Below are 19,127 nucleotides of genomic sequence, written 5' to 3'. Positions count from 1 at the left end.
CCTGGACAAAAGCAGCACCTCCAACTTCCAGAGCCATCTCAGTTGGACAGTCTGTGCACAAATATCTGGCAAACACACCCTTACCCCTATCTAGATAAACTGCATGGACTTCATCCTTATTCAGCTTGCAATTTGAGCTCTTAATCCAAACTGCATCCACCAGACACACATCCACAACTGCATTCAGCAACACATCATTTGCAGCATTCAGTCTCTGCCACACCTTTTTTTTTTTTCTTGAACTCATATTTCCCTTCACTAGGCACCATCAACAGCGATAGTGGATTCACATCTGTCCAATTTAGTCTATACACTTAGAACATACTTTGTAAACCTTCCTGAACTGGCTTCGGTTTTCCCTAATGTTAGGAAACTCCTTCTTAATATTCATTAAGCAAGAGGGGCTCAAGTGAACATGGACCATGAGTCTATCCTCGGCCTCACGGTAGTCCCTCAATGAATGCGGGCTGTCGTGGGAAGACAGGAAGGGATCCTCATGATCGGCGTCACCAGAATGGGGAGCGAGAGAGAAAGCATCAACTAGGGTATTTGGGTTTCCTGTTCTATTTAAGCTTCTTCTGGTAATCGTAGGCCTGTGTTCTTGGAGGACCCTACGCTCTGTGGGGGCAGATCGCACTCATGCTCTGGCCGATCCACAGAAGTGAAATCACCATCTTGTCTTGCAGCTTGCACCCCTCTCCCAGGTGCTTTACTGCCGTCAGTCACATGCATGGTACCTCCTTGTGGTCCATTCACGGGCAGTCCCACAGGCGCTGCTCCGTTTCCAGGTGCATCTCTGGCTGCACCCTCAGCTGGACTGGGGATCATGTAAAGCAAATCCTCTTCCCTAGGTTCTTCACGGTCTGTACTTCTCTTGTGGTTCAGTGATCTGGAGGAATAGATACGTAGAAGGCAGAGCAGGTGGAGCACAAGCCCTAACTCTGAAGCTAAAGTGACTTGTTTTTGATACTCCATCTTTTCCTGGGTATCTTTCATACTAGAGAAATAGGATTCATGTTTTCGTTTATGGGTCTCTTCATACCATTGCAAAAAGAGCAGCCACTGCTCCACATCTTTCTATTTTATGATCCTTCAATTTTGATTGTAAATTTTCTAATCATTTTGTATCAAAGGCACTGTGTTCAGGCAAGGACTTCTCATCCTCGTTAGTGAGTCCCACCCACTCCTTTAAGTACTTATACATGGCTTTACTGTACTGGTGGTACACAGTGTGGACAGGAGTCTAATTGGGGCTCGCTGGATTTAAATGTCCCAGACTCATCATGGTTGTCCAGTAGTTCAGGAACACGTGGGACACAAGGAGATGGGTTTGCCAGCCATGGGCACACAGCTCATCCCATTGAGGCCGGTGGAGAGGAAATGAGAAGCAGGGTAGGGCTTCCTTAAGTTATTTCTCTAACTGATTTAGTGGAGGGAGAATGAATGGTTTTGTACACATGTCAAAAGATCTACTTCCACTCGATTAACCTTCGACAGGCACTTGGAGGGATCAGGGTGGCTAGATCAGATGGCGTCTTTCTCTCACTCATTTATTCTTCAAGGGTCTGTACTTCAGTCATTTACGTTGACGCACTGTTTCTAGAACCTTCCTACTCTAAACCATGGACTCACACACACGCTTTCTGTCTCTAGACACCTCCCCTTCCTACCTACCCAAGCAATCTATCACCCTGTCTTATCCTACTCGGATGATATCTTTTTGTGCACTTTTAACAGATTTGCAACAAAGACAAAACAATATGGACATGCAAGCAAAGTACGTTAAGCACAGTTAAAGTTTCCCTAAATTTGCTTTAACATGCTATGTAGCCCGGCTGCTTCACCAGGTCCAGTGCTGGGCCGTGCTTCACCCCAGTCCCCCTGGAGAACCTCCTACCTTACCTCTGGCACCTGGGGTCATGTGGAGTCTGGTCCAGCGCCACCTTGTTTGCCTAAAGTAGACGGGTCCCGGCATACAAGCACTAGGCTGTCAAAGAAAAACCTAGCCCTTGGGATGGCCTATAAAGCCTAACATGCTTTTAATGCAAATCAGCCAATATACAAGCAAAGCAACCAGAGCTTCTGGACTAAATCAGTGGGCGGAATTGATACTAAAATGTGTACATTGGTTGATCATTTTTAGACCGTTTTACAATACAAGTGAATGGGAGCAGGAACACGACTGAGACTGCAATTGTTACTAGTTGATGAGCAGATATAAAGCTCGCCTCACGAGAAAGACTGAGAGAAGACCTTGAAGAAATGATATTGAAGGCACTGACAGGTGCTGACTCCACATGCAACGCTTACTACACAGTACAGAAAATGTGCAATTGAACAACCCCCAAAAAATGGTTGTGGTGTATTAGAAAAGTGTGTAACTTAGCAGGCACACTAGAATTTTAGTGACTAGTACAAAAACAACGTAGGAATTGAGAAATAAAATGTAACCGTACATGCTAAGGCATGCATGAGAATTAACATATTTGCAATACGTGTAAGAACACAACATGTGTATTTATGAGCGCACATTTACCCCATCGGGGTCTCTTGGCGCTGAATAACAGATGTTTATTATCACCCAACTCAATGGTACCCATCTTATCGACCTCAGATGGATGAAAGGCTGAGTGGACCCGGTACATGTAATGGTATATAGGCACAATACAAGTAAATCTACTTTCTGAAATGTGTTCCTCTGGTGTGAAGGACGTCTCGTGTAATCCACATCTCAAAAGTAAGTCGTCTGTCACTAGAACCTTTTGAGGTCAGGACAACCTTAATGGTTCCTAGCTGAGAGGAATTTATTCCAAATATAATAGAACCATTATACTGTCTTTCCCCAGCAGAAACACCGATACAGAGTTTGGCAGCTGCTCCCAGCACTTATTCCATGAAAGTAAGCCTCCCAAATGAGAGTTTGCAGAAGACGAAATAGGTAAAAAGGCCTAACAGTCAGAGAAACAAGACTGCCCTCAGACATGGCCATGACTGACAAAGCTGTTCCACCTACAGGATGTTCTGCACCCAAATCCTGCACCGGGACCTAATCAGCCTATATTAACTAGTGACACTGATGGAAACAAGGATGATCTGCTGAACTTCAGCATTAACCTCTCAATAAAGGGTAGTCTGAAAGTCTAATTCAGTGCATTACTTCGCAATGCAGTAACAGTACAGCTCTCTTCCCAGATGCCAGCTACCTCTCCAATCACTTGCTGACTATAGCCCTACTTTTGACCCTTTGCAGCGCTCCGATGCGTTTTAGCTGGGGTCGCACTATACAAATGACCCAAACATACATCTACGCATCCAAAGATATGAGACGTCTTTGCAATAAGGGGATTATTTTGCTTTCACAAGCAAATTATCAAGAAAAAACAAAGAGCGTGCAGCTATGACTGCATGACGCTGTGTGTAGCCTCTAGATGCAGATGTCAGAGCAAATGGAAGGACTGCACACAGACAGATTGGATCTGCCATCAGGAAACACATAAATATCATGTACCAGCTGTTAAGGAGATGTAAAAACAGGCACCCTGAATGTTAACCGGCACCATTCATTCTTTTAGTCATAGAGCGTGATGGGAGCTACATTTTAATCTTGATTGTATAAAGTTTTAGTACCAATAATTCCAAAGTGCTTGGACCTCAAATTTCCCAATTTATATTGGACATCAATATTGTGTCAAGTAGCACAGTATTGAACGTTTGCAAAGTGTTTGTTTTGGTTGTTGCTTCCTAGCTTCTCTTTTCCATGCAGTCTTCCTTTTTAGCCCCTAGATCTCATCGTGGTTTCATCCCTCACTTGGTACTGCCTCATTCACAACTACTCCCAGCGAATGCATTCTATCAGCATTCCACATTCAGCTTTGGCATCCTTTTTTACAGTACCATTTTCCCCACCATCCTCTTCTACTGGCTAGGCCTAACTCCATCCCCAACCCAATTTTCTACACAACCTTTTATTTTCTCCCTTACTGGCTTCGCACTGCCATTCGTGTGCCACATCAATGCTGCTTTCACTGCCTTCACCTTTGAGGATTGTAGAAGGACTTGCAAAAACGGGTTAGCCGCAAGTCCTACCACCGCCTCTTAAGTAGGTTTGTTGAGGTTTGCAGAGACATACTCAATATTAAGGAATAGACTCCGAACCTCGAGCAAATAGTATATTTGGGATTTATATACTTGATATCAATGGTCACTAAATGTACAAGACTTGATGTTTGTGAAGATTACAAACAGGTCGCAAGCCCCCTCCGTTCTTGGGCACCAACAAGGGATTTGAAAAGGAACCCTGTATGCCTGCTCTGCGGGGAATGCTTGCTGATGCAGGCAGGGCGGAAGACTCAAGTTGAGGGTGCAGGAGGCAAGCAAAGCAGAAAGATGAGCCTTTGAGCATGGTGGTATCCCAAATGAATGGTTTACAGACTATAGAGGTTCGAGATAATCTTCCGCCACTGCTCCTGAAAACTCGAGCGATATCTTGCCAATAGACTACCATATACAGATACTGAGATATTATGCTAGGAAAGGGTAACTGCTGTCAACCTGGCAAGCTACGCTACTCTCCTCTGAGGAACTACAACACAGTGACATACCAGGAGACACCGAAACAAACTCCGAGGAAATGTATTAACAAGAATAACAATGAGGGAAATGCAGGGGGGTCGGAGGCATGGTGGCTGTTAAACAAAGGACTTAACGGGAAAAAGCGTAGCAGATAAACTGCAAAATATATAAATATAAGGCACACCAGAAACAGAGGAATGGATAATTAGGCCAAGAAACTCTCTTGAGGGCTATTGAGGATGGCGTCACCAGGTGCACCCGCCAAATCTATTTTCAATATCTTTAAAACAATCATTCCCCATCAAAGGGTACATATACTGACCAATTTTGTCTGTATGATTAGAGACCAGACAGACAGGTCTACCGAACAATACTTCGATGACCTGAAAATGGTCGCTGCACATACTATGCTGGGACCAGTCATATGGGAGTGCTTCAGCGCATTACATCCATATGTGGTAATTCTGTTGCCCCCTAACCATCTGCCAGAGGACAAGTCCGTAGTAGGTTAGGAGACAAAAAACATTCTTAGACATGAGTGCAATACTACATAGAGAAAAAAACCTTCACTTTAATCAATGCTGTTTTATTGAATCCTTGCTCCTTGATTATATATCTAGAGGGGAGCCTACAGAACACACTGGCATATATTTCATAAAGGAAGCAGCGCCACCAGGAATCTGGGAGTGGTTTGAAAATGATGGGCTCTCCGATTGTGACACATTGATAGAACTCAGTCATCTAAATCATTAAGTAAGTCCAACCTTTTACCTACTGGTTGTCTCTTCTCACAGTCCTGAAATCAACTCCAAAAACTGACAGGTGCCCTGTGTGATGAAGGGACTTCAACAGTGGAGGCTGCAACTGCACTAGGGCTGCTAACACTTCCCAGGATGGAGCCAAAGACGGCTCTTTGGTGGGAGAGGACTGTGGCAGAATGGCCATTTAACTACTGGAGCATGCACAGCCTCAATTCTCCATGATAGGCAGAACTGGAAAATGGGAAGCCTCCACCCATATGTTCCAAAGTATAGCTACTATACGATTCAAAGAGAAAGAACATTTCTTAATCACCATTGAAGATTGACTTCTCATGCCGGCCTGTGTCTGAAACCGAACTCTAACTAGATTTATGCTTAAAAAAGAGATCTTTAAGTGTGACCTTTTTTGTTTCTTTTTCTTGTGGTACCGAGAGGAACTAAAAAGAACCTCTACTCCGTCTTGGATCCATAATGAGAAAGACTTCTCTAGGACCACTCTGAATGAAGAGCAAGACAGAATGTTTCCCTTTTAGGTTCTTGTTGGACCCGGCCCTTTATACAGAGTTATCCCACACGTTTTGCCTTCCCCCTGTACGTTTTTTGGACTGTTTTTGTTGGCTTTAGGACTCTGTGCACTTTACTACTGCTGTACATTTAAATGACGTATTGGAACAGCTTCAATTTGAGAAATTGTAATTCTTGTCATGATGAAATAACACAAGTCATCGCAAAGCTTTACTTAAATATTCAATAAAATATTTGAAGAAATTCATCAAGAGGACTAAGACTGACCTTTGTTTGAGTGCTGGTTGGGGACGCCCCTCATAATTGAGGTCAGCGCAACTCTTTGCTTATTCGATTATCCTCGCACTCAGGAGGATTCACCTACTAGCACCACCGACCTTTATGACCGGAGTAAATTGTATATCACGGAGTGCGACAGTTCAATCATTTTTCAGTAAGCATTTGTTGTACCCACTCAGTCAGCAAATGAATTCACACACTTAAAGACTGAACTTCAGACCAATTGTTTTTGTGTAAAAATATTCTTTTAGTTATTTTATTTTCTAGAACCAAGCAAGCCTGGCACAGGTAAGTGATCAAGATTGTATACAGATTGTAACAAAGTTTGGATTGCAATTGTAAATGTACTTCAATTTTATTTCTGTAGTGTTACTGATAATGCAATGCTTTTCAGAATACAGTGCAAATACTTTGTATAGGATTTTGAGTAAAATTACAGGAAAATTACTTTTGAGATTACTTTTCTCACACAGTGTAGCATACCTGGATAGTACACTGGGACATTTCCTGTAAACAGGTAAGTAAAATCGTTTTTGTTATTTAGTATAATTTTAAAGAATTTCTTTAGGTTTTCAAACTCCACACTTGGAACTTTTTCCAAGAAAAAACAGTCAATGTTATCCTATGGAGGTAGATATTGTTATCGGTTTTAGGGTAAGTATTCGGTAGTGGGAGTTGAGGTTCTGGGGGTAGACTCAGGGCTCCCCCAGGGTCAGGGATGCACTCTCGTTACACCCTCAGCGGCACTAGGGTGGCCAGGTGCAGAGTGCTGAGGCCCAATGTAATCTGATAGGGGACCTTCGGTTGGGGGCTGCTGACGAGCAGGACACTTGGTTGTGGGAGCAAAGCTCCTGGACTTTAGCTCAGGGCAAATGAGAGAACAAAGTAGCACTAAAGGTGCACCCTCAGCGGCACTAGGGAGGCCGGTTGCAGGGTGCAGTTTCGACATAAGGCATCCCTGTTTGCAATGGGGAACCTCCGGTTTGCAAAGGCACTGCAGGCTCAGGGATGAAGGTCTTCTGGGTGCGACCACCACTTTGAGAGATAAGTTGGGATGCTGGGGGTTGGTTAGGCACCGTCGGTTGGGCCACCCAAGGCCGTGGGGAGTCGGGTGCCGGGGTGCCTAGGAGGTTCAGATCTTCTTACCCGCTCCTGGTAGCGGTTGGGAGACCTTCCGGATTTAGGCTGCAGGCGTCGGCTGGAGGTTTGAGGCAGGACAGGGGTTGCCGGATCTCAGGTCAGGATCACTGGGGCAACCTCCTCATGGTGTTTGCCCACTTGAGCTTGGGCCGTGGACGGCGGGTGCAGAGTGGTGCAGATTTACGGTGTCCGGCCGGAGCTAGAGGTTGGAGATGAACAAATCCGGTGTTCACGGGAGACACAGTCTTTGCAGTTGAAGGCAGGCAGGTCCTCTGGGGTTTTCGAGGTTGCTGGCTGCAGGACACACCAGGATTTCGCAGGAGCAGGTTCGAGGTGGAGACAGGACGGTAGGGCTGAAGCCAAGTCAGTGAGCATCTTCCTATTGTTAGCTTCGGCATGGCTGTTCAGTCCTTTTTTTCTTGTAGTTTCTTCTGGTCTGAGAAAGCAAGGTTCAGGGGTGCCCCTAAATACTATATTTAGGGGCATTACAGGTAGGTAAAAGGTTGAGACCAAATGGTCCCTTCCCTGGGATGGGTACACCCGTTATTATGCCACCGTCCATTGGGAGGGGGGCATAAGCCTTTCCCTGGTTGGCTGAGTCCCCCCATCTGCATGATGGCGGGGACTGAGAATTGTGCTTCACCTCGCCTCCCCCACCTGAGGGGTGGAGTTGGCAGAGGTGGGCACACCTCTATTCCTCACTTGTTTTTCCCGTCGGTTCTCGCACTTAAGTGGGGTCAGAACCAGTGGGGACCAGTTGCTGAAAGCAGCAAGTGGCTGGGGAAGATCACAAAGGCTGCATGCCTTTGAAGCTTCCCCTTCGTGGACCCAGCCCATCCTGGGGGAGGTGGCTTGGCACCTCGTCCCAGGATGTGCATTGTTTCATGCCCCCGAGAACAGTAGGCTCTCGACCAAGGGGTCCAAAAACATGTCTGGTGGTGGCCGCTGAAGGCAGCCACTCAGCCTGGACACTAGTGGTAGGTTAGTTTTTAGGGGGCATCTCTTAGATGCCCTCTGTGTGCATTTTACATTAAATCCCACACTGGCATCAGTGTGGGTTTAATGTGCTGAGAAGTTTGATACCAAACTTCTCAGTTTTCAGTGTAGCCATTATGGTGCTGTGGAGTTCGTAATGACAAACCCTCAGCACCCTATACTCTTAATGGCAGCACTGCACTTACAATGTCTAAGAATGGGCTTGGACACTGTAGGGGTACAGGGCTCATGCACCTGTACCCTCACCACTGGTATAGTACACCCAGCTAGAAGGGTGACTTATCTATGCCAGGGCAGTGGGTTGTAGGCATGGCACACAGGGATGTGTGCTATGTTGACTCTTCACTTTGTTCTGTACCAAAACATGCAGCCTGCAAAGGCAGTGAGTGTGAAGGTACAGGACTTCCACGGGTGGCACAATATGTGCTGCAGCCCTTAGAGGCCTTCTCTGGTCACAGTGCCCTTGGTACCTGTGGTACCATTTACCAGGGTCTAACCTGTGGCCAGAGATGCCAATTGGGTTTAGGCTTCAATGCAGTTTTAGGGAAAGAACATAGGTCCTGGGTACCTGGTTAGCAGGAGCCTAGGGCACACTCAGTCAGAGCATATCATCAATTCAGCAAAAGGTGGGGGCAACCATTCAAAAAGAGGGCACTTTCTCACAACAGCGTGAATTTGTAACCAAATGCTGCTGGCTCTACATTCTGCCCCAAAGGACTGTTATGCTGCCAGGAAGAGCCACAATTGAACTGACTAGCTTGTTGTGCTTACATCTGGCCTGCTGAGAAACAAGAAGGCCTGTCATTTTGCTTCAATTCAGGCTACAGCAATTCAAGACAGATGGTCGTTGGGAGCTAAATTAGATGTCATCTCCAGGTCAGGACGGAGGGAGCTGAACAAGGAGGTGCTGCATGGCGAGGAGCTGGAGCACTACACATCACAAAGAGAACAGGTTGTACTTAGCCCTTTGGCCCACAGGTGTCGGAGTTGGGGGTGGGCAGATATATATGTTTTGAGGTGAGTGTCGGGGGGGCTTGCTCTTGATTTCTTAGGGAAAGGGTTAACAGGATGGGGGAGGCGGCATCTCTGTCTCATCAGTAACATGGCAGTCTGGCCATATGCACATGAGGAAGATGGGAGTAATACAATATACCACGCGCGCTGATGCCATTCACACACATGCACGAGCCACCACACCATGCTCCATACTTGACTGTAAAATACTGACCCTCAATGTTCAGAGCCTCAGTGCTCTGGCAAAGAGAGGTGTAGTGATATGGTTTTGTAAAGATTCAAGCAGTCACATATGCTTACTTCAGGAAACACACTTGCTCACAAAGGACAGGCATAGAATGTACATTAGGGGGTTCCCACAATATTTGGACTCTGCAAAAAAAAAGGGCTGGTGTAGTGATATTCCTGTCACATTCCTTTAAGGGGTGTGTGACCTCCATAGTGGCAGACATCAAAGGCAGAGCATTAGCACAACACATTTTCCTGAGGAACTACGCCTTTGGTGTAGCTTTGGTGAGCAGGTTGAATGCAGCTCAGGAACGCTTCCTACGCTCAACACTTACCCACATCATGCAGTTGCCAGACAGGGAGATAATAGCAGGGGGAAGATTTCAACCTAGTAATAAATAACAAATTGGACAGATCCACACAGGGGACAAGACAGGCAAGTGGTCTCCCGAGGGCCAGGCCTGTGTTTGCATGAGGTGGGGTTGACTGACATGTGGCAACACCTCCACCCTCAAGAAAGCGACTACACACACTTGTCTGTGGTCCACAAGACATATGTTAGGCAGCCCCATCTTCTGGGGATGGGCGTGGTACTGCACACTCTGACTGAGACCGAGAATGGGAATGATGGCCTTGTCAGACCATGCCCCAATATGTGCATCCCACAATGGCACAATGTATGGGGGTAAGGGTGGGTCTCCTCAATAATGAGCAAAATAATAAAACAAGCCTTACTATACTACATGTAGGAGAATGACAGAGGAACCGACCTCTGCACAGTGCAGGAAGCCTTCAAAGCCACCATAAGAGGCTCCCTCATCGCAATAGCAGCCTCTATCAATAGGGCTTGAGTCAATAAGCTCAAGCAGCTAGAAGATAAGTCTGCAGATTGGAGGAGGAGCATAAAAAGAGGGGCACCTTTGGCCCACTTCAACTCAGGCTAGGGTGCAAGGGTGCAGTGGTTCTTTCCGGTGTCAGGTTTGTGGCAGTCTAGAGTCCTCACAATTCTTTTGGAATGCCTGCAGGATGCAGGGAAGAAGCTCCGCTACTCCACGGGAAATCCTGGGTCTTTGTTGAAGGCAAGCAGTCCCCCCTGGCTTTTGGAGTTATAGCAGCTGCAGGACTAGACAACTTTTGCACAAATTCATCGGGAACAGCAGACTGGCAGGGTTGGCATCAAGTCAGTTGCTTTTCTACAGTCCTTGCTTCTTGCGGCTCTTCAGTGTCCTTCTTCTTAGGTTATCAAGAATTGGATTTCCTGGTGCCAGGGGCTCCCTTAAATACTAGATTTAGGGGCGTAATAGGGATGCAGAGTAGTGCTCAATGGGCTACTTACCCTTGGGGTCACTACACCCCTATATGACCACTTCCTGTGGGAAGTGGGCATTACCCTGTCCCAGAGTGCCTAATTCTGCTATCACCAAGATGGCAGACTTTTAAATTTTGTAACCACATCAGGTAGCCCACATTAGGGTTGGAACTAGCCAGAGGGTGGACACGCCTCTCCGACTACTAATTTTCCCACCTGTCCAGGTGTCAAATGGGCCATGGTCGGGGGGTGGCATCCCCACACCTCTAAGGGAAGCCAGATTTCCAACCAAAGGCGGCTGGCTCTTTCAAGCTCCCCGCCTTGGAATGCTAATTACCAGGTCATGGTGTTGGAAGGGGGTGTAAACACCTACTAGAGCAGGCTTTTGATCCTGACCTCCTAAGAGCGTAGGCCATCATCCCAGGGAGATCAGAAACTCATCTGTGGTGACAAGCTGGTCAGATCCAGTTAGCCAGCACACTAGTAGTTGGTATTCAGGGGCACCTACAAGGTCGCCTCTTGGTGCATGTATTACCACATCCATAACTGGAATCAGTGCAGGTTTATTAATAAAAGATGTTTGATACCGAACATCTTTGATTTCAGGAAAGCCATCATGTAGCTGGAGAGCTAATTTTTGACCACTGTCCAGCACATGTATTTAAAATTCCTTCCCTGGTCACTTGTACTGGCAGTAATTGGACTAGCCAGCTCAAGGGCATATCTGCTCATGCAGTTATGCCCACACATGTTGCATAGTGCACCCTGCCTTAGAGCTGTAAGGCCTGTTGTAGGGGTGACTTACCTATACTGCATGCAGTGTCTGCAGGCATGGCACACATGGCTGTGTGCCATGTAGTGTTTTCACTTGTCTGAACCAAGACACGCAGCCTGCAATGGCAGCATGCATTGGGGTTGATGAGGGGTCCCTTAGGGTGGCACCATTCATGCTGCAGCGCTTAGGGACCCTCTTTAGAAACCCTTGCCTTATGTACCAATGGTACCATTTACTAGAGACTTACATAGGGTACTAAAGGTATTGCCAAATGGGGTACAATTGCACAGTTTAGGGAAAGAGATCTGGCACTGGGAACTTGGTAAGCAGGAACCCAGTTCACTTTCTGTCAAAATTGCATTAAACACCAGGCAAAAAGTGGGCAACTTTCCTACATCTGGGTCAAGCAAAGGGATTATAAAGGGGGAATAGGGCAGGCAGAATCTTAGCTTGTAAACTGAAAGCAACAGAGGCACGTAGCCACATAACTGCTATTCAGTCAGACAGTGGGATGACACACCTCAACAACAGCAATTGAATAGGCAATCAGCACCTTCAACACCACACTTTACATGGCAGACGAGTCCAGGGTACAGAAATTGTAGGCTTTTCTGGACGCTGTACTCCTGTCAAGACTCCCGGATGCTCAATCACATGCTTTGAGGAGGCCCATAGCAGTAGAGAATGTCATATTTGCGATCCCACGAATAAAGCTGCAAAAATCCCTTGTGCCGGATGGCTTCATGGCGCCGTTTTATAAAACGCTCTGCAGAGAACTGTCACTCATTCGTGCAAAATTAATTAATGTACTAGGGAACATGGGAGCGATGACGCCCACAATGCAAGAAGCAGTTATCACCCTTTTTTTTTCCAAAAGCTGGAGAAGGATCCCGAACTCTGCTCCTCCTTCCGCCTAATATCTCTCCTCAACAGACGTTCTGACTGGGATTCTGGTGTGCCGCCTGGGAGAGCACATGCAGTATCCTGTGAACCAGATAAATCAGGTTTTATTCCTGACTGCTCCTGCGTGGTTAACACCAAGAGAATACTACATCTTGTTGAAAAAGCTGGGAGAGCCGGCATGGGGGCGGTCCTCCTTTCTATACACACCAAAAATACTTTTGACAGGGTCTATTGGACCTTCCTTCAGGTGATCCTACAGAGAATGTGTATGGTTGACAAATTAATCTCCTGGCCTGTAGCAATTACCAGCTTTCCTGGGCCCGTCTTAATGTAAATGGCTTGCTCACTGTACGCATATAGATACAGAGGGAAACCCAAGAGGTGTGCCCACTATTATTATATATCTAGCCAATAGCCACAGCCATCAGACAGAGCAAAAAGATAGTGGGAATCACAATGGGGCACAGAGAACATAAACTAAGCTTCTATGCCGATGGTGCGCTGTTAACACGGTCTCTCCCTGAAACCAGACTGCAAGAGGTCTTAGCAAAGCTCTGCCATTTTGGGGAGGTCTCTGCATTCAAAGTGAACCCACATATGTCACAATTACTGGCCATTGCCCTGTAAGCGGAAATACGAAACAGGGTGCACCAATAGCTCCCACTTCCTTGGTCGGAAGAGAATGTGCCCTATTTGGGCCTTCACTTCGCCTTCACAACTTGCAGCACCACAAAAAAAAACCTATGCTAGAATTATTCAGCGTCTCAAGACTGATTTTCAAGCCTGGCACGGTCTGGGCCTATCCTGGCTAGGTCGCATCGCAGCGGCTAAGGTGTATCTGGCAGTTAGACTCAACTTTTTTGACTACCTCCCTCCATTTTTCTGTACTCGCTTTTGCTGGCCTTAGGACTCTGCCCACTTTACCACTGCTAACAGTGCTAAAGTGCTTGTGCTCTCTCCCCTAAACATGGTAACATTGGCTCATACCCAATTGGCATATTAAATTTACTTATAAGTCCCTAGTAAAGTGCACTACATGTGCCCAGGGCCTGTAAATTAAATGCTACTCGTAGGCCTGCAGTGCTGATTGTACCACCCAAATAAGTGGCCCCTTAACTATGTCTCAGGCCTGCCATTGCAGGGCCTGAGTGTGCAGTTTGCTGCAACTTCCACTTGGCCTTTAAAACAACTTGTCAAGCCTTAACCACCTTTTTGTTACACATACGCCACCCCTAAGGTAGGCCCTAGGTAACCCATAGGGCAGGGTGCTGTGTAAGCAAAAGGTAGGACATGTACTATTGTGTTTCACATGTCCTGGTAGTGTCAAATAGCTACATTCATGTTTCACTGCTGTGAGGCCTACTCTTCTCCTAGGCCAACATTGGGAATTCCTTAAAAATATATATTAAGAAGTTATTCCTGATCAGAAAGGAGTAGCTTTTTCATGTTTCAAATCTTTGGAATGGTAATGATAAATCCTCCTTACTAGTAAAGTCAGATTTAACATTACTATTTTAGAAATGCCGCTTTTAGAAAGTGGACATTTCTCTGCTCTTATCGCTCTGCATGCCTTGTAGCCTGTCTCCAATACACGTCTGGGTGACAGCTCCCCTTTGTGCATTTCCTCCAGACAGTCACAAACACAGGAAGGCTAGGTGTGGCCGAGTACCCATCTACATACATCTGCATTCTGATGGCCCTTCCTGGGCAGAAGGGAGGAAGGGGCTCAAACTTACACTTCAACGGGTAGTGCCCTGACCCCACACAAAGGACTGATTACTCCCAAGAGATAGCCTGGCAGACAGAACTGGGTTGAAAGGGATACTGGTGCACTTCAAAGTACAAGTTACTTACCTTTGGTAACGATGTATTTGGTAGAGACGATTCTAGCCGCAGATTCCTTAACGTAGAATTACCCCCAGGCATGAGACTGGACCCGGAAAACTTTCTTGCCCTGCACTTCTGCGCGCCGGGGGGCTGTACCACGTGACTCCGCCCCGACGTCCTCGGCAGGCGTGACGTCAGCGAGATCACATAAGCCCCACCCCGCCGCGCTGACATGAGTTTGCTTCGGAGAACTTTTCCGCGCCACAACGCGGAGCAATCACAACAAAACTGAGGAGAGCATAGGAACAGTGTGCGAAAAAAACAGAGAAACAAAATAGAGGAAAACAAAAGGTGAGAGAACATCACCAGGTGGCACCAAGGCACCGGAAGGCGAAAACAGCAGGCCAGAGCAGGAAAAGAGCAGAGCACCACTCTGAGAAACAATTGCGCAAGCCAAGGCGAGTGCACCAGGTGGCAGTAAAGTACCAGAAGGTTCAGAGCAGCAAAGCCAGAGCAAGAAAAGCGCAAGCACCACTCCGTGGAACCACCTCGCAAGCCATAGTGAGAGCCAACCTAGAGGCACAAGCATGTGAAAGTGCTGTGACTAAAAGAGAGAGGGACTGCAACCACCACCACAAGGGAAAGGGCCACAAGCCCGGAATAGGGGAGCAACAGCAATCCACCCCCAAACTACACTGCCAAGGATGGCCACACCTCCTGAAAGGAGTAGGAGGACAGAGGAGAGGTAAACCATCCGCAGACAACAGGTTCAAGGTGGGCCATAACACCCGAAAGGAGTAGGTCAAAGGACAGGTAAAAGAACCCCTAACGAAGAAGACCAGGTGGGGATCAGAAACTCTAACAACAGAGGGAAAGAGCAAAAGTAGGCCCACACGCCAGGGAAAAACCATCCGGCGGGATGAATGACCGAAAAAAACCGAAGAGGACACCCACAGAAGACAAGCCACCCAGAGGGAGGCGACTGCAGAAAACCAAGCAAAGTGTCCTCGCAGAACGGGGAGGTAGGGCGGGTCGTGAAGGAATCTGCGGCTAGAATCGTCTCTACCAGATACATTGTTACCGAAGGTAAGTAACTTGTACATCTGATAGAGACTACTAGCCGCAGATTCCTTAACGTAGAATAGATACCCTAGCCATACCCAGAAGGGAGGAGGGCCTGCGAGAGAGCCTCCCCACCAGGAGAGACACAGGGCCCCAGCAGGGGACAGGTCACAGGGACAAGAAGGGAAAGACCAGGATAACCTAAGCCCAACCAAGGGAGACTGCCCAACACCCCGCAGGGGAAGACAGCGCCCAAAAAAGCCTCAAGGAACACAAGAACCACCTCAGACCCTAGGGAGAAGAGGTAGAACCGGAGGCAGGGTCCACTGTAAGAACACACACACAGTGACAGAAAATAACTGAACACACCTCAGCCGCAAGCAGCGGTCTAGGCAGGGACGGCTGCACAGCCAAAAGCGCAGACGGAAGAGAAAGGCACAAGGGAATACATCAAAGGCCACAATGGTGTATTAGAACAAACAGGCCTGCACTGGCATGCACAGCCAGTAGCAGACAAAACCGCAGAACGGTGCACCCAGGACAAGCTAGACACCAGCAGAGGCCAGGAAGGACCAGGACAGGCCCCAAGGGAGGGGCCGGCACATGCTGACCCACGAAAGTGGAACTAGGCAGAAAGAAAGAGAGAGACGGAGGACGGGCCAAGCCATCCACCAGAACACAAAAGCTAGGGAAGTCAGTTCCCCCCCCCCCCCTCCCCCGGAACACCAGACAGAGAACCAAGTCGGATAGAAGTGCAAAACCACTGCAACGCGATGCCGCAGATAGCAGGCCAGACTAGGCTAGCGACTAGATGTAATAGCTACCATTACCCCAAATAGGGCCTGTTACGTCCCAAGAACATGGGAACCCTCTTAGGAAAAAGCTTCCGCAGAAGAGGACAAACAAAAAGACCTGCGGAGAAAACCGCAGACGGCTTGCCAATCCGCCAATAAAGAATACACAAAGGCCTAATCTCAGGGCCTACACGGCTTACCAACAGCCAAACCACAAGTCAAAATAGAGCCGGGCCAACAGCACCAAAGTCCTAACAAAAGGACCTGAAGGCACATGAACCACACAGAACACACAACCGGGACGACACGCTACAAGGCCCCAGTAAAACAACGGAAGAACACCTCCCAAAACATAGACCGACTCACAGGTCACTGAGGAGGAGGAGGAGGACGAAGCCCCGCAAGAAACCTCTGAATGGCAGAATCCGCAGGCGCGTGGAACAAGAGAGTGCCATCAAAAGGAAGGTCCACCAACCGTTCCCTCACGTTCTCCGGGAACACACTATCCCGTAGCCAGGCATGTCGACGAAGGGCCACCGAAGATGCCATGGTACGACCAAGCACGTCCGAAACATCCAGAGCCCAGCGAAGAGTAAAGGCCGCCAGCTACCGGCCATCCAACACATGGTGCCAGAGATCAACACAGGCACCCTCCTGAGAAGCGGCAGACATAAGGGACTCCGCCGAATCCCACAAGCAAGAAGTGGCCGGTGCCAAGACACAAAGAGAATTAAGGGCCCGCAAAGTCGCGCTGGTGGAGGCGAAGATTTTGCGCCCCCAAGAATCTAACCGCAAAAAGAACTGTTGATGGACATAATGCAGAACGATGTCATACATTCACCCCAGTACAGAGATCTGGGGCCAAGTCCATCGTTTTTTTGCTCACCATGCCATTCCAGTTTAGACCCAGCCATATGCAAATCAGTCTCGACCCTGTGCCCTATGGCAACAGTCCAGCCCGAACTGCCAGGCAGAGGTCCTCCCTGGACTGGAAACAAGCATCCTAGGACCGGTTTCGGGGTTTCACCCCTCTTCACCCAGGATAGCTTGATTCCAGTGGCATGGAGAACACGGGACTCACGTCTGAGCATACCCGTCCCACTCGGGGTGACAAATGCAAAAAGAACTGTTGCTGGACAGAATGCAGAACAATGTCATACATTCACCCCAGTACAGAGATCTGGGGCCAAGTCCATCGTTTTTTTGCTCACCATGCCATTCCAGTTTGGACCCAGCCATATGCAAATCAGTCTCGACCCTGTGGCCTATGGCAACAGTCCAGCCCGAACTGCCAGGCCAGGTCCTCCCTGGACTGGAAACAAGCATCCTAGGACCGGTTTCGGGGTTTCACCCCTCTTCAGCCAGGATAGCTTGATTCCAGTGGCATGGAAAGCAAGGGACTCACGTCTGAGCATACCCGTGTATGACATTGTTCTGCATTCTGTCCATCAACAGTTATTTTTGCCCAAGAATCTAACCAGCGGGCCACCCGTGACAAGGGAGACAACACCGATGGTAGGGAGGGAAAGGCAGTCTGTAAAAGTGGACCCCTGCTAGAGGGGTAGAGGGAAAGAGACCAGGTCATGCGGCGCAGGACGGTGGTGGCGCAAAAGTTGCTGGGGCACCGGGTCCCCCGTGGCGGGCCGCCCCCAAGCCCCCAAAAGAGACGTGTGGAGCGAAGCCTCAAAGGGAAGAAGCAGCTCCCGACCCCCATAGCCCTGATGGAGGACCTCCAGAAGATGATCCGTGGGGAAATGGGCAGCTGGATCGCCCATGCGCAAGATCCCCGCTGCCATGGAAACAGCCCGAGCGAAGGCAGCACCGGCCTCCGTAGGGCCCCTGTGGCAGGGAAAGCAGTTCCTCGGTGGGCGACGACTACAAGCTAATGTGGCCGTCCCCCCAGGCCAACCAGAGGAAGGAAAGGCCAAGGCCGGAAAGGAGGAAGGGGGACCAAGGAATGGGGAACCTGAGGGCCTTCCGGCGAAGACTGCGGGCGCGGCTACAGCGATGAGCCGTCCTTGGAAGATGCCGGGGAAAACTTCACGATGCGGCGGCCCGTCTCCGGAGAAGATGAAACCAACAACCGCCGAACCTATGGAGAAGAGAGGGCGTCCAAAGGCGACTCAACGACCGTAGAGTCCGCGACCGGCGTCAGGTCAACATCGACCAGCGCCGGAGGGGATGCCGGAACGACCTCCGCCACAACGCGTGGCGCAGGAGACCAGAGCTGGGTTTGAACTGGGGCAGCTAAGGAACGGCGCCGAAAAGGCGTTGACTCGACCTCCAACAAGGCAGCCGCCTGCGTGGAGGGTCGAGGGGGGCCCGGGGACAGAACCCGACCCCTAGCCGGCCCCTGCGGCACCGCCAGGGCCAGCAGCCGCCAGCGCCTGAGCGGTGTCACCTTGGCCTCGGACGAGGCCGCCGCCTGCCCAGAGGACCGAGCGGGACTCGAGGACATGCCCAGAGTCCCGGCAACCTCCTGCGACGCCACAGGGACCCCCGTGGGGGTTTGCGGCGAGGCAGTGGCGCCCGGGTCCTAAGGAGGGAACCCCGAAAGGCCCGCACCCCGACGGCCCCACATCCTCCGAACCTGGACCCGAGCCTGTCAGTGCCGGGGCTGGAGCCGCCGGCGACGCCGCAGTAGTCCCCGCAAGCGGCAAGGGATCCGCAGACGTCCCAGGAAGAGATGGAGGAGAAGGAAGAGCCAAAGAGGCCTACAAGGCCCCGCATAGGCCTCCATCTGGGCGCTGGTCGCTCCCGCGCCGGGGAACGGAGGATAGGATGGCGATGTGCGGGGCCGCACCACCCGCGGAGAACCCACGCACCCAACAGGCCGGGGACCGGGCCTCGGTGACAAACTGCAACACTTACCAACAGGTGAGCGACGCCCTTGCGGCCTGGGAGAAGGACGATATCGGAGACGGAGGCGGTGGTTCTTGAAG

This window comes from Triturus cristatus, chromosome 5_1 (genome assembly GCF_964204655.1).
Source record: "Triturus cristatus chromosome 5_1, aTriCri1.1, whole genome shotgun sequence".
Classification (NCBI taxonomy): Eukaryota; Metazoa; Chordata; class Amphibia; order Caudata; family Salamandridae; genus Triturus; species Triturus cristatus.
The sequence above is the reverse complement of the archived record's forward strand: the minus strand, read 5'-3'. Positions refer to the sequence as shown.